This window comes from Globicephala melas, chromosome X (genome assembly GCF_963455315.2).
Source record: "Globicephala melas chromosome X, mGloMel1.2, whole genome shotgun sequence".
NCBI lineage: Eukaryota > Metazoa > Chordata > Mammalia > Artiodactyla > Delphinidae > Globicephala > Globicephala melas.
This window is the reverse complement of record NC_083335.1, coordinates 49,414,255-49,429,976: the sequence shown is the minus strand read 5'-3', so window position 1 is coordinate 49,429,976 and position 15,722 is coordinate 49,414,255. Positions and strand designations below refer to the sequence as shown.

Genomic DNA, 15,722 nt, shown 5'->3' with positions numbered 1-15,722 from the left:
GCAGAAATACACAGGATCATGAGAGATTACTACAAGCAACTCTATGCCAATAAAATGTACAACCTGGAAGAAATGGACAAATTCTTAGAAATGCACAACCTTCTGAGACTGAACCAGGAAGAAATGGAAAATATAAACAGACAAATCACAAGCACTGACATTGAGACTATGACTGAAAATCTTCTAACAAACCAAAGCCCAGGACCAGATTGTTTCACAGGCAAATTCTATCAAACATTTACAGAATAGCTAACACTTATTCTTATCAAACTCTTCCAAAATACAGCAGAGGGAGGAACACTCCGAAACTCATTCTACGAGGCCACCATCACCCTGAAAGATGTCACAATGAAAGAAAACTACAGGCCAATATCACTGATGAACATAGATGCAAAAATCCTCAACAAAATACTAACAAACACATTCCACAGCACATTAAAGGATCGAAAAATATAATCAAGTGCAGTTTTTCCCAGGAAAGCAAGGATTCTTCAATATACGGAAATCAATCAATGTGCTAAACCATATTAACAAAGTGAAGGAGAAAAATCATATGATCATCTCAACAGATGCAGAAAAAGCTTTCAACAAAATTCAACACCCATTTGTAATAAAAACCCTCTAGAAAGTAAGCATAGAGGGAACTTACCTCAACATAATAAAGGCTATATATGAGAAACCAAAAGCCAACATCATTCTCAACGGTGAAAAACTGAAACCATTTTCTCTAAGTTCAGGAACAAGATAAGGTTGCCCACCCTCACCACTATTATTCAACACAGTTTTCAAAGTTTTAGCCTCAGCAATCAGAGAAGAGGAGGAAATAAAAGGAATCCAAACCAGAAAAAAGAAGTAAAGTCACTGTTTGCAGATCACATGATAATATACCTACAGAATCCTAAAGATGCTATCAGAAAACTTACTAGCACTAAACAGTGATTTTGGTAAAGTAGCAGGATACAAAATGAATGCACAGAAATCTCTTGCATCCCTATACACTAATGATGAAAAATCTCAAAGAGAATTTAAGAAACACTTCCATTTACCATTGCTACAAAAAGAATAAAATATCTAGGAATAAACCTACCTAAGGAGTCAAAAGACCTGTATGCAGAAAACTATAAGATACTGATGAAAGAAATTAAAGATGATACAAACAGATGGAGAGATGTACCATGTTCCTGGATTGGAAGAATCAACATTGTGAAAATGACTGTACTACCCAAAGCAATCTACAGATTTAACGCAATCCCTATCAAACTACCACTGGCATTTTTCACAGAACTAGAACAAAAATTTTCACAATTTGCTTGGAAACAAAAAAGACCCTTAAGAGCCAAATCAATCTTCAGAAAGAAAAACAGATCTGGAGGAATCAGGCTCCGGGACATCACACTATACTACAAAGTTAAAGTAATCAAGACAGTAGGTACTGGTACAAAAACAGAAACATAGATCAAAGGAATAGGATAGAAATTCCAGACATAAACCCATGCACATAAGGTCCCCTTATTTTTGATAAAGGAGGCAAGAATATACAATGGAGAAAAGACAGTCTATTCAAAAAGCGGTGCTGGGAAAACTGGACAGCTGCATGTAAAAGAACAAAGTTAGAACACTCCCTAACACCATACAGGAAAATAAACTCAAAATGGATTAAAGACATAAATGTAAGGCCAGACACTATAAAACTCTTAGAGTAAAACAGGCAGAACACTCTTTGACATAAATCACAGCAAGATCCTCTTTGACCCACCTCCTAAAGAAATGGAAATAAAACAAAAATAAACAAATGGGACCTAATGAAACTTAAAAGCTTCTGCATAGTAAAGGAAACCATAAAGAAGACGAAAAGAGAACATTCAAAATGGGAGAAAATATTTGCAAATGAAGCAATGGACAAAGGATTAATCTCCAAAATTTACAAGCAGCTCAATATCAAAAAAACAAACAACCTAATCCAAAAATGGGCAGAAGACCTAAGTAGACATTTCTCCAAAGAAGATATACAGATTGCCAGAAGATACATGAAGGGATGTTCAACACCACTAATCATTAGAGAAATGCAAATCAAAACTACAATGAGGTATCACCTCACACCAGTCAGAATGGCCACCATCAAAAATATTGACAAACAATAAATCCTGGAGGGGGTGTTGAGAAAAGGGTAACCTCTTCCACTGTTGGTGGGAATGTAAATTGATACAGGCACTATGTAGAACAGTAAGTCAGAAAGAGAAAAAAGAAATACTGTATGCTAACACATATATATATATATATATGGAATCTAAAAAAAAAAAATGCCCTGAAAAACCTATGGGCAGGACAGGAATAAAGATGTAGACCTACAGAATAGACTTGAGGACACGGGGAAGGGAAAAGGTAAGCTGGGACGAAGTGAGAGAGTGGCATGGACATATATACACTACCAAATATAATATAGATAGCTAGTGGGAAGCAGCCACATCGCACAGGGAGAACAGCTTGGTGCTTTGTGACCACCTAGAGGGGTGGGATAGGGAGGGTGGCAGGGAGATGCAAGAGGAATGAGTATGGGGATATATGTATATGTATAGCTGATTCACTTTGTTATAAAGCAGAAACTAACACACCATTGTAAAGCAATTATACTCCAATAAAGATGTTAAAAAATATTTCATAACAGTTGATAAAAGTTAGCGTTACTCTTATTTTTATTATTAAAAAAACAAATAAGATGAATGAAGAAACAGAAATGACAGGAAAAGCACGGTAGGAAAATGAGATAAAGCCAGCAATACAGTCTATATTTAAAAGACCATACATTCCTCTAGAAATGCGAGAAGTGAGCCAAATATTTGGCTCTGAGCTCTCTATTGTCTATTCTTTGAGTAAAGAGGCAAATAATTACCAGATTCAACAACTTTATAATATAGAGTCAAAGCAATGGCTCAGGAGAGACACAGCATTTTCTGAAAGCTAAAATTCTTTGAACCCAAGAGGTATTTCCCCAATGGATCCACATAAAGGGAAAAGTGTTTGCCATAGCAGGCTGCATCCTCAATAATATCTCATGACAAATATGATAGTGAGGTTTTTTTATAGCTTCTTTCTTTAACATCTTTATTGGAGTATAATTGCTTTACAATATTGTGTTAGTTTCTGCTTTATAACAAAGTGAATCAGTTATACATATACATATATCCCCATATCTCTTCCCTCTTGTGTCTTGCTCCCTCCCACCCTCCCTATCCCACCCCTCTAGGTGGTCACAAAGCACCGAGCTGATCTCCCTGTACGATGTGGCTGCTTCTCACTAGCTATCTATTTTACATTTGGTAGCGTATATATGTCAATGCTACTCTATCACTTTGTGCCAGCTTACACTTCCCCCTCCTTGTGTCTTCAATTCCATTCTCTACATCTGTGTCTTTATTCCTGTCCTGACTGTAGGTTCTCCAGAATCACTTACTTTTTTTAGATTCCTTATATATGTGTTAGCGTATGGTATTTCTTTTTCTCTTTCTGACATACTTCACTCTGTATGACAGACTCTAGGTCTATCCACCTCACTACATATAAATCAACTGTGTTTCTTTTTATGGCTGAGTAATATTCCATTGTATATCTGTGCCACATCTTCTTTATCCATTCATCTGTTGATGGACACTTAGGTTGCATACATGTCCTGGCATTTTAAATAAAGCTGCAGTGAACATTGCTGTACTGGACTCTTTGAATTATTGTTTTCTCAGGATGTATGCCCAGTAGTGGGATTGCTGGGTTATATGGTAATTCTATTTTTAGTTTTTTACAGAATCTCCATACTGTTCACTATAGTGGCAGTATAAACTTACATTCCCACCAACAGTGCAAGAGGGTTCCCTTTTCTGAACAACCTCTCCATCATTTATCGTTTGTAGATTATTTCCTGATGGCCATTCTGATTGATGTGAGGTGATACCTCATGGTACTTCTGATTTGCATTTCTCTAATGATGAGTGATGTTGAGAATCCTTTCATGTGTTTTCTGGCAAACTGTATATCTTCTTTGGAGAAATGTCTATTTAGGTCTTCTGCCCATTTTTGGATTGGGCTGTTTGTTCGTTTGATACTGAGCTGCATGAGCTGCTTGTATGTTTTGGAGATTAATCCTTTGTCAGTTGCTTCATTTGCAAACATTTTCTCCAATTTTGAGTGTTGTCTTTTCATTGTTTATGTTTTCCTTTGTTGTGCAAAAGCTTTTAAGTTTCATTAGATCCCATTTATTTGTGTTTTTATTTCCATTTCTCTAGGGGGTGGGTCAACAAGGACCTTGCTGTGATTTATGTCAAACAGTGTTCTTCCTATGTTTTCCTCTAAGAGTTTTATACTGCCTGGCCTTACATTTAGGTCTTTAATCCATTTTGAGTTTACTTTTGTGTGTGGTGTTAGGGAGTGTTCTAATTTCATTCTTTTACATGTAGCTGTCCAGTTTTCCCAGCACCACTTATTGAAGAGGCTGTCTTTTCTCCATTGCATATTCTTGCCTTCTTTATCAAAACTAAGGTGACCACAGGTGTGGGGGTTTATCTCTGGACTTTCTACCCTGTTCCATTGATCTATATTTCTGTGTTTGTGCCAGTACCATATTGTCTTGATTACTGTAGCTTTGTAGTATAGTCTGAAGTCCAGGAGCCTGATTCCTCCAGCTCTGTTTTTCTTTCTCAAGATTGCTGTGGCTATTTGGGTTTTTTTGTGTTTCCTACAAATTGTGAAATATTTTGTCCTAGTTCTGTGAAAAATGCCAGTGGTAGTTTGATAGGGATTGCATTGAATCTGTAGATTGCTTTGGGTAGTAGAATCATTTTCACAATGTTGACTCTTCCAATCCAAGAACATGGTATATCTCTCCATCTGTTTGTATCATCTTCAATTACTTTCATCAGTGTCTTATGGTTTTCTGCATACAGATCTTTCATCTCCTTAGGTAGGTTTATTCCTAGGTAATTTATTCTTTTTGTTGCAATGGTAAATGGGAGTGTTTATTTAAATTCTCTTTGAGATTTTTCATCATTAGTGTATAGGGATGCAAGAGATTTCTGTGCATTCATTTTGTATCCTGCTACTTTACCAAATTCATTGATTAGCTCTAGTAGTTTTCTGGTAGCATCTTTAGTATTCTCTATGTATACTATCATGTCATCTGCAAACAGTGACAGCTTTACTTCCTGTTTTCTGATTTGGATTCCTTTTATTTCTTTTTCTTCTCTGACTGCTGTGGCTAAAACTTCCAACACTCTGTTGAATAACAGTGGTGAGAGTGGGCAACCTTGTCTTGTTCCTGATCTTAGAGGAAATGGTTTCAGTTTTTCACCATTGAGAATGATGTTGGCTGTGGGTTTGTCATATATGGCCTTTATTATTTTGAAGTAAGTTCTATCTGTGCCTACTTTCTGGAGGGTTTTCATCGTAAATGGGTATTGAATTTTGTCGAAAGCTTTTTCTGCATATATTGAGATTATCATATGTTTTTCCCCTTCAATTTTTTAATATGGTTTATCACATTGATTGATTTGCATATATTGAAGAATCCTTGCATTCCTGGGATAAACCCCACTTGATCATGGTGGATGATCCTTTTTGTGTGCTGTTGGATTCTGTTTGCTAGTATTTTGTTGAAGATTTTTGCATCTATGTTTGTCAGTGATTTGGCCTGTAGTTTTCTTTCTGTGTGACATCTTTGTCTGGTTTTGGTATCAGGGTGATGGTGGCCTTGTAGAATGAGTTTGGGAGTGTTTCTCCCTCTGCATATTTTGAAAGAGTTTGAGAAGGATAGTTTTTATGTTTTCTCTAACTATTTGATAGAATTTGCCTGTGAAGCCATCTGATCCTGGGCTTTTGTTTTTTGGGAGATTTTTAATCACAGTCTCAATTTCTGTGTTTGTGATTGGTCTGTTTATATTTTCTATTTCTTCCTGGTTCAGTCTTGTAAATTGTGCTTATCTAAGAATTTCTCCATTTCTTCCAGGTTGTCCAGTTTTATTGGCATATATCTGCTTATAGTAATCTCTCATGATCCTTTGTATTTCTGCAGTGTCAGTTGTTACTTTTCCTTTTTCATTTCTAGTTGTATTGATTTGAGTCTTCTCCCTTTTGTTCTTGATGAGTCTGGCTAATGGTTTATCCATTTTGTTTATCTTCTCAAAGAACCAGTTTTTAGTTTTATTGATCTTTGCTATTGTTTCCTTCATTTTTTTTTCATTTATTTCTGATCTGATCTTTATGATTTCTTTCCTTCTGCTAACTTTGGGGTTTTTTTGTTCTTCTTTCTCTAATTGCTTTAGGTGTAAGGTTCGGTTGTTTATTTGAAATCTTCCTTGTTTCTTGAGGTAGGATTCTATTGCTATAAACTTCCCTCTTAGAACTGCTTTTGCTGCATCCCATAGGTTTTGAGTCATCGTGTTTTCATTGTCATTTGTTTCCAGGTATTTTTTGATTTCCTCTTTGATTTCTTCAGTGATTTCTTGGTTATTTAGTAGTGCAGTTGTAGCCTCCATGTGTTTGTACTTTTTACACATTTTTTCCCTGTAATTGATATCTAGTCTCACGGCGTTGTGGTTTGAAAACATACTTGGTATGATTTCAAGTTTCTTAAATTTATAAGGCTTGATTTGTGATCCAATATATGATCTGTCCTGGAGAATGTTCCATGAGCCCTTGAGAAGAAAGTATTCTGTTGTTTTTGGATGGAATGTCCTACAAGTATCAATTACATCCATCTTGTTTAATGTATCATTTAAAGCTTGTGCTTCCTTATTTATTTTCATTTTGGATGACCTGTCCATTGGTGAAAGTGGGGTGTTAAAGTCCCCTACTATGATTGTGTTACTTTCGGTTTCCTCTTTTATGGCTGTTAGCACTTGCCTTATGTATTGAGGTGCTCCTATATTGGGTGCATAAATATTTACAATTGTTATATCTTCTTCTTGGATCGATCCCTTGATCATTATGTAGTGTCCTTCTTTGTCTCTTGTAATAGTCTTTATTGCCTTAATATTTGCCTGTTAGAAAGAAGTGCCACATAAACTTTTGTTGATTGAATAAATGTCTTCCCTTGCACACTTATTTCATCAAATCAAGGAATATTCATTACTGACACTTAGATAAAGGACAAAACTAAGGTTATTCAAGAATAACTTGAAAAAACTTCCAATTTTAAGAGGAAGCTGTGAAACTGTCACTGTTTTCAAATGGCAAGGTTTTATATATATATATATATATATATATATATATATATATATATACACATATAGTCCTAAGGATGCTACCAAAAAACATTAAAACTAGTAAACAAATTTAGTAAAGTTGTCCAATATAAAAGTAATACACAAAAACCTGTTGTTTCTATATAAATAGCTATCAGAAAGAGAAATTAAGGAATAACAATCCCATTTACAATTCCATTAGAAAGAATAAAATACCTAGGAATAAATTCAACCAAGGAGGTAAGACTTATACTCTGAAAACTGTAAGACATTGATGAAAGAAACTGAAGATGACAAAAATAAATGGAAATATATACCAAGCTTATGGATTGGAAGAATTAATATTGTTAAAATGACCAAACTACACAAGTCAGTGCAATACCTATCAAAATACCAAAGACATTTTTCACAGTAGTAGAAAAAATATTTCTAAAATTGATGTGGAAACACAAAAGACCTTGAAAAACCAAAGCAATCTTAACAAAGAAGAACGAAGCTGGCAGGCATCATGTGCCCTGATTTCAAACTATACTACAAAGATACAGTGATCGATACTGGTATAAAAACAGATGCATAGTATAATGGATCAAAATAGAGAGCCCCAAAACAAACCCACATATATATGGTCAAATAATCTACAACAAAGAAGGCAATAATATACAATGGGGAAAAGACAGCCTTTTTAATAATGGGTTTGGGAGAACTGGATAGCTACTCACAAAAGAATCAAATTGGACTACCTTCTCACAAGCTGGACTACCTTCTCACAAAACTAAACTCAAAATATATTAAAGACTTAAATGTAAGACCTGAAACAATAAAACTCCTAGAAAAAAACCAGAGACAATATGCTCGTTGACATTGATCTTAGCAAAATTTTAGGGGTGTCTTTCTCCTCAGGCAAGGGAAACAGAAGCAAAAATAAACAAATGGGACTACATAAAATTAAAAACCTTTTGTACAGCAAAGGGAACTTTCAACAAAACAAAAAAACAGCATAGTGGATGGGAGAAGATATTTACTAATGATGCATCTCTTAAGGGGTTAATATCTAAAACATACAAAGAATACCTACGACTCATCAAATAAACAAACAACCCAATTAAAATGGGCAGAGGACATGAATAGACTTTTTTCCAAAGAAGTCATACAGATGGTCAACAGACACTTGAAAAGATCCTCAACATCACTGGTCATCAGGGAAATGTAAATCAAAAGAAAAATGAGATACCACCTCACACCTGTCAGAACGGCTATCATCTAAAAGACAACAAATAACAAGAGTTGGCGAGGATATGGAGGAAAAGGAACCCTCATGCACTGTTGGTGGGAATGTAAATTGGTATAGCCACTATGGAAAACAATATGGAGCTTCCTCAAAAAATTAAAAATAGAAGTGCTCTATGATCCAGCAATTTCACTTCTAGGTATTTACCTGAAGAAAACAATAACACTAATTCAAAAAGATAGATGCATCTCAATGTTCATTGCAGCATTATTTACAATAGCCAAGATAGGAAAGCAACCTAAGTGTACACTGATAGATGAGTGAATAATGGATATATTTTATATGTATATATAAAATGGAATATTACTCAGCCATAAAAAATAATGAAACCTTGCCATTTGCAACAACATGGATGGTCTAGAGGGTATTATGCTAAGTAAAATAAGTTAGACAGAGAAAGACAAATACTGCATGATCTCACTTATATGTGGAATCTAAAAAACAAAACAAACAAAACAAAGCAAAAATAGATTCATAGATACAAAGAACAAACAAAGAGGTGGTTTCCAGAGAGGAGCGGGTGGAAACTATTGAACGTGATTAAGAGGCACAAACCTCCTGTTATAAAATAAAAGCCATGAAGATGTAATATACAGCGTAAGGAATATGGTCAATAATATTGTAATAACTTGGTATGTGGACAGACAGTTACTAGACTTATCATGGTGATCATTTTACAATGTATGTGAATGTCAAGTCAATATGTAGTACACATGAAAATAACATAATATTGTATATCAACTATGTTTCAATTTTATAAACTACATAAAGTGAATCTAGTAAAACAGAAGATTTAAATAAAACCTGCAATCTGTTATCATAACACCTAAAATGTCCAAGATTCAATAGAAAATCACTCATCATACTAAAAAACAGGAAAATCACAGCCTGAAAAAATAATGAACAGAGGACAACATGCAGTTGATTCAGCTGTTGGAATTATCTAGTGAATATTTGAAAGCAAAAATCATAAAAATTCTTAAATGGGAAATTATAAATATTCTTTGAATAAAGGGAAAAAAACAGAAAACCTTAGCAAAGAAATAGATTTGAGATATAGAGCAAAACAGAATTTATAGAACTGAAAGTACATTAACTGAATTAAAAACTCACTGCATAAGCTCAACAGTAGATTCGAGATGGAAAAGAAAAGAATAAGTGAACTTGAAAATAGAACAATGGAATTTAACCAACATGAACAACAGAAAGAAGATAGAATGCAAAAAAGAAAAAAAAATGAACAGAGCCTTAGTGTCCTGTGGGATAATAACAAAAGATCTGATTAGAGTCCCAGAACAGAAGGAGAAAGAGAATGAAGCTTAGATAATATTAAAAAAAAATACTGGCTGAAAACTTTCCAGATTTGATAAAATAACATTATGGTCAATTTCATGTGTTAACTTGACTGGATCATGGAATGCCCAGATTTTTGGCTAAACAGAATTTCTAGCTATATCTGTGAGGGTGATTCCAGAGGAGGTATGCATTTGAATTGGTAGACTGAGTAAAGCAGATTGCTTTCCCCAGTGTAGGTGGGCTTTATCCAATACATTAAGGGCCTGAATAGAATTAAAAAAAAAAGTGGAAGAGAGAATTTGCCTCTCTTACTCCTTGAGCTATGATAGAAGTCTTCTGCCCTCACACTGGGAAGTACACCATCCTCTCCCCTAGTTATCAGGCCTTCAGGCAGATTAAACTTACACCACCAGCTTTCCTGGGTCTCCAATTTGCAGATGGCAGATCATGAGACTTCTCCATCTCCATAATCATGTGAGGCAATTCCTCATATTAAATCTATTTATAATATATATCCTACTGGTTCTATTTCTCTGGAAAACTCTAACTAATACATATTTTAGTACTGAGAGTGGTTTTAGAGGAATAGAATATGTTAAGGATGAGTTTTCTAAATTGGTTTCAGTGTTTCTGGAGTTGGCTCTCTAATCTGATTAGATTTAAAGATGTTAATGATTCTATTTTCAGTAGTAAAGAGGGCACTGATAGTCCATGATGTTACCTGGAGATAGAGATAGGTAAAATATCTGCATTGGATATTTCTAATAAAACATAAGAGACAAGGAATGAATGACTGCATATATGTTACTTTAGAACATTTTTAGAAAACTAATGAATATAATGAGGTAGGCTGGTTGTCCCTAATGTCACTGGCAAAGTGGTGCAAGAAAAGGATGAGCTCAGGGACTCAAATTCCCAGCTCAATTGCCATATTAATAATCTGAAAACTTCCAAATGTGCCCTGAAGGAGACTCTTAGCTCCTGTAACCACAGAGATAAGATTGCTGAAAATCAAACACAGAATCTCATTCTGAGACTGGCTGAATGACAATGCAACCTGAACTCTTATCTTCACAGGATGTCTACTTTTAAAGTAAGAGCACTGACTAGCACTGACTGGGAAAGAATGGGATCCTGTAAGTTGAGATGGGAATGCATGAGAAGACCTTGATGACTGAGCTGCTAAATTCTGATGAGTCTTCTTTTGCTGTGGAAGAGGCCTATCCACACCCAGTGGAAGCAGCCTCACCGCCAATGATGGTGGCTTCCCCACTCCCAGTGGTAGTGGCTCCTCCACCCCTATCTGAGGGGATAAGTCCCGTATTGCCTGAGAAAACTCTAATAGCCTCACCTGGGGCAGCTGCCATGCAAGAAAAGGCTGATTCTCCTCAGGAGTCACCCCCATCACCTCCCTTTGCTTCTAGACTCAAGTCCCATCAGGCCCCTAAAGGTGAGATAAAAAATGTGACCCATGAAGAATTGTACTACACTCCAAAAAAACTACTTAAGTTTTCTAATTTACACAGACAGAAAACCAGGGAACATGTGTGGGAATGGCTACTAAGGGTGTGGAATAATGGTGGAAGGAACATAAAGTTGAGTCAGGACAAATTTATTGATATAGACTCACCAAGCAGAGATTCTGCATTTAATGTTGCAGCTCAGGGAGGGAGACAGGGCTCTAACAGTCTGGTGGGTTGGTTGGTTGGTTCATTGACTGAAACATGGATCAAAAGTTGCCCACAGTGAGCGAACTGGACATACTCGACCTGCATTTCTGGTTTAATGTAGAGAAAGGGATTCAAAGGCTTAGGGAGACTGTAAAATCCATATTACAATGTTTTTTCCATTTAGGACCTATTCACCCACACTGGGAGGGTCCAGAAGACATACTTTTAAGCAGTACTGTGAGAAATAAACTTTTGAGAAAAGCAGCATCACTGAGGAGCTATTTATTCTCTTCTTTGTAGGTCAGACCTCACAGTGAGAACAGTAGTCACTGAATTGAGAAAACTAAATGCAATGGGAGTAATTGGATCTTGATGTGATAGGGGTCCAAGTGTCAGCATTCAATTACTAAAGACAAGGTAGACATAATTACCATAATGGACAGCAGATTCAGAGCAGTAATCAGAATAGTCTGGCTCATGCATACCTATGATGTTGGTTGCTTGATCATGGTGTTCCTAGAATGAAATAGATGGGAAACCTACTAAATTCTTACTTGATATGTATAAACAGAGAAGTTCTAGGTCAAGAAAACAAAAGTCTAACCTAAATCATTGAAACAGAGTCACAGTCCCTCTTTCAATTCCTGGACTTGATTGTAGTTTACAAACTCAGAATCCCTTGAATGAGGGAGAGGCTGAACAGCCTTGAGGAAGGACCTGGTACATTACCGAAAATTTATGCTACTATTCCTTTTCCCAACCTTCCCCATAGGGACCTACGGCCTTATATCACAGTAATTGTGCACTGGGAAAAAAAGAACAAATCAGATCTTTGGGGGACAACTGGACACTGGCTTTGAACAAACACTAATTCCAAAACGTCACTGTGGGCCACCAGTCAGAGTAGAGGATTATGGAGGTCAGGTCATCAATGGAGTTTTAACTCAGGTCCATCTCACAAGGACCCAGTAGGTCCAAAAATCCATCCTGTGGTTATTTCCCCAGTTCTGGAATGCATAAAATGGAATACATACATGCACATTCAGCAGCTGGCAGAATCCCCACATTGATTCCCGGACCTCTAGAGTTAGGGAAATGATGGGAAAGGCTAAGTGGAAGCCAGTAGAACTGTCTCTACCTAGGACAATAGTAAATCAAAAGCAATACCACATTACCAGAGGGATAGCAGATATTAGTGCCACCATCAAGGACTTGAAAAATGCAGAGGTGGTGATTCCCAAAACATCCTAATTCAACTCACCTATCCAGCCTGTGCAGAAGACAGATGGGTTTTAGAGAATGAAAGTGGATTATCATACACTTAATCAGGAGATGGTTCCAATTTCAGCTGCTAAACCAGATGTGATTCCATTGCTTGAGCAAATTAACACATCTCCTGGTACCTAACATGCAGCTATTGGTCTGGCAAATGATTTTTTTTTCTACATCTGTTAATAAGGACCACCAGAAATAATTTGCTTTCAGCTGGCAAGACAAGCAGTATACCTTCACCATCCTAGCTCAGGGGTATATAACCTCTCCAGCCTTATGTCATAATTTGGTTCACAGGGATCTTGATCGCCTTCATTTCCACAAAATTTGTGGAAATTTTTTGATGAAATTATGAAGATTGGACCTAGTAAGACATAGCTACTACTCTAGACTTATTGGTAGGACCTTTGCCTGCTAGACAGTGAGAAAGAAACCCAACAACAATTCAGGGGCATTCTACTTTAGTGAAATTTGAAGAGGTCCAGTGGTGTGAGACATGTCAAGATATCTCTTCTAAAGTTAAGGGTAAGTATTTTATCTGGTCCTTCCTATAAGCAAAAAGAGGCACATTGCCTAGTGGGCCTCTTTGAATTTTGAAGGTAACATACTCCTCATTTTGGTATGGTACTCTGGCTCATTTACCAAGTGTCTCAAATAGCTACTAGCTTTGAGTGGGGCTCAGAGTAACAGAAAGCTTTGCAACTTGCCCAGCCTGCTATGCAAGCTGCTTTGCCACTTGGGACCCATGACCCAGAAGATCCAATGGTGCTTGAATTGTCAGTGGCACATAGGGAAGCTGTATGGAGTCTATGTCATGTCCTTATAGGTGAACTGCAGTGCAGGCCCTCAGAATTTTTGAGCCTAGCCCTGTAATCCATTGTAGATCACTACTCCCCTTTTGAGAAAGAACTCTTGGCCTGCTACTGGGCCTCAGTAGAAATTGAACATTTAACCATGGGCCACCAAGTTATCTTGCAACTGGAACTGACCATCATGAAATACGTATTATCTGAACCACCAAGCAATAAAGTGGGCAGGCAAAGCAGCACTGCATCATCAAATATAAGTGGAATATATGAGATTGGACTTGAAGAGCCCTGAAAGTACAAGTAAGTTTCACGGAGATGTTGTCCAAATGCTCATTATCCCCACTCCTGTTACACTATCTTTTCCTTCCCAGCCAGTACCTATAGCCTCATGGGGAGTTCCCTATGATCAGTTGACAGAGGAAGAGAAATCTCAGGCCTAGTTTACAGAAGGATCCACAAGATATGCAGGTACCACCTAGAAGTGGACAGCTGCAGCACTACTGTCCCTTTGTGAGACATCCCTGAAAGATAGTGGTGAAGGGAAGTCCTCCCAGTGAGCAGAACTTGGAGTTGCACACCTGTTTGTTCACTTTGCTTGAAAGGAAAAAATAGCTTAAGTGCAATTATATACCGATTCATAGATGTGGCTAATGGTTTGGCTTAATGGTCAGGAACTTGGAAGGAACATGTTTAGAAAATTGGTGATAAGAAAAATTGGGGATAGAAGTCTGTGGATATGTCTCTCTGAATGGGCAAAAAAATGTGAATATATTTGTGTCCCATATGAATGCTCACCAAAGGGTGAACTCTGCAGAGGAGGAATTTAACAATCAAGTGGATAGAATTACCCATTCTGTAGGTACCAGTTACCTTCTTTGCCCAGCCACCTATGTCATTGTGCAATAGGTTCATGAACAAAAGTGGCCATCGTGGCAGGGATGGGGGTTATGCATGGGCTCAGCAGCACAGACTTCGACTCATCAACTTGGTTAAGGCTATTGCTGAGTGCCCAACCTGCCAGCAGCAGAGATCAACACTGAGTGCCTGATATGGCACCAGTCCCCAGGGTACTCAGCCAGTTACATGGAAGCAGGCTGATTATACAGAACTGCTGTCATCATTTAAGGGACACTGTTTTGTTCTTACTGGAATAAACACTTATCTGGATATGGATTTGCCTTCCTGTATGCAATGCCTCTGCCAGCACTACCATCTGAGGACATATAGAATGCCATATTCACTGTCATGGTAATTCAATAAAGCATTCTTTCTGATCAAGGAACTCACTTCACAGCAAACGAAGTACAACAATGGACCCATGCTCATGTAATTCACTAGTCTTACCATGCATGTTTCCCGCCATTCTGAAGAAGCTGGTTTGACAAAACAATGGAATTGCCTTCTGAAGACTCAGTTACAGCACCAGCTCAATGACAATACCTTGCAGGGCTTGGGAAAGGCATCTTATATATGGTCCTTATGTGGCTGAACCACACTGAGTCCATTTTATTAGCTCCATATTAGGCCTGCAGTCCTACCCTTCCCCTTAATGAATGGCTAAAACTTTAGCTTACTCACAAAGAATGTGCCAAAGCGAGATAAGTTCCCTATAAACTTTTATCCTTGCCTTCATCAGATATGAAAAGTAGAAGAATGCCTTTTGCTGATGCAAATGGTTAATGGTCATGAGACCCACAGGGGGAGGAAAAACATCCAGTTCTCAACAGTGTGGGCATCCTTTTCCCTTGGTAGTCTGATTCTACTTTTAGCTTTAGCCCCTTTAAATCTCCCTGTACTCCTTTTGGCGGTACAGAGTGCAGCTGCTAATGCCTCTGGGATCATTGTCCGCCTGATCCTGCCTATATGTAAGTTACACACAATAAACATCATAATTGCACTTTATGGAGTTACCTGCTTCATTTTTTGGTCTTAAAGTTCCTTCTCAATTCAGAGGATATTATTCAATATCTTTACCTCCCAACACTGCTGTTTCTCCCATAGCCAGGATTCATGGATCCAGGAAACATAGGGTGGAAATGGAAATGGCATCACTCACTATTACCCCCACTGATCCATTAGAAAATTTTTTGCTTCCTATTCCTATGACCTAACACTCTGGTGGCCTAGGGGTCTTAGTTCTAGAGAAAGAACTAATTCCACC

The 15,722-nt window shown here is 37.3% G+C and overlaps 1 pseudogene; it reads left to right on the top strand.

The window, feature by feature from the left end:
* Positions 1-10,956: 10,956 nt before the first annotated feature.
* LOC115846752 (uncharacterized) lies at positions 10,957-15,672 on the top strand (annotated as a pseudogene).
* The last annotated feature ends 50 nt before the right edge of the window (positions 15,673-15,722 follow it).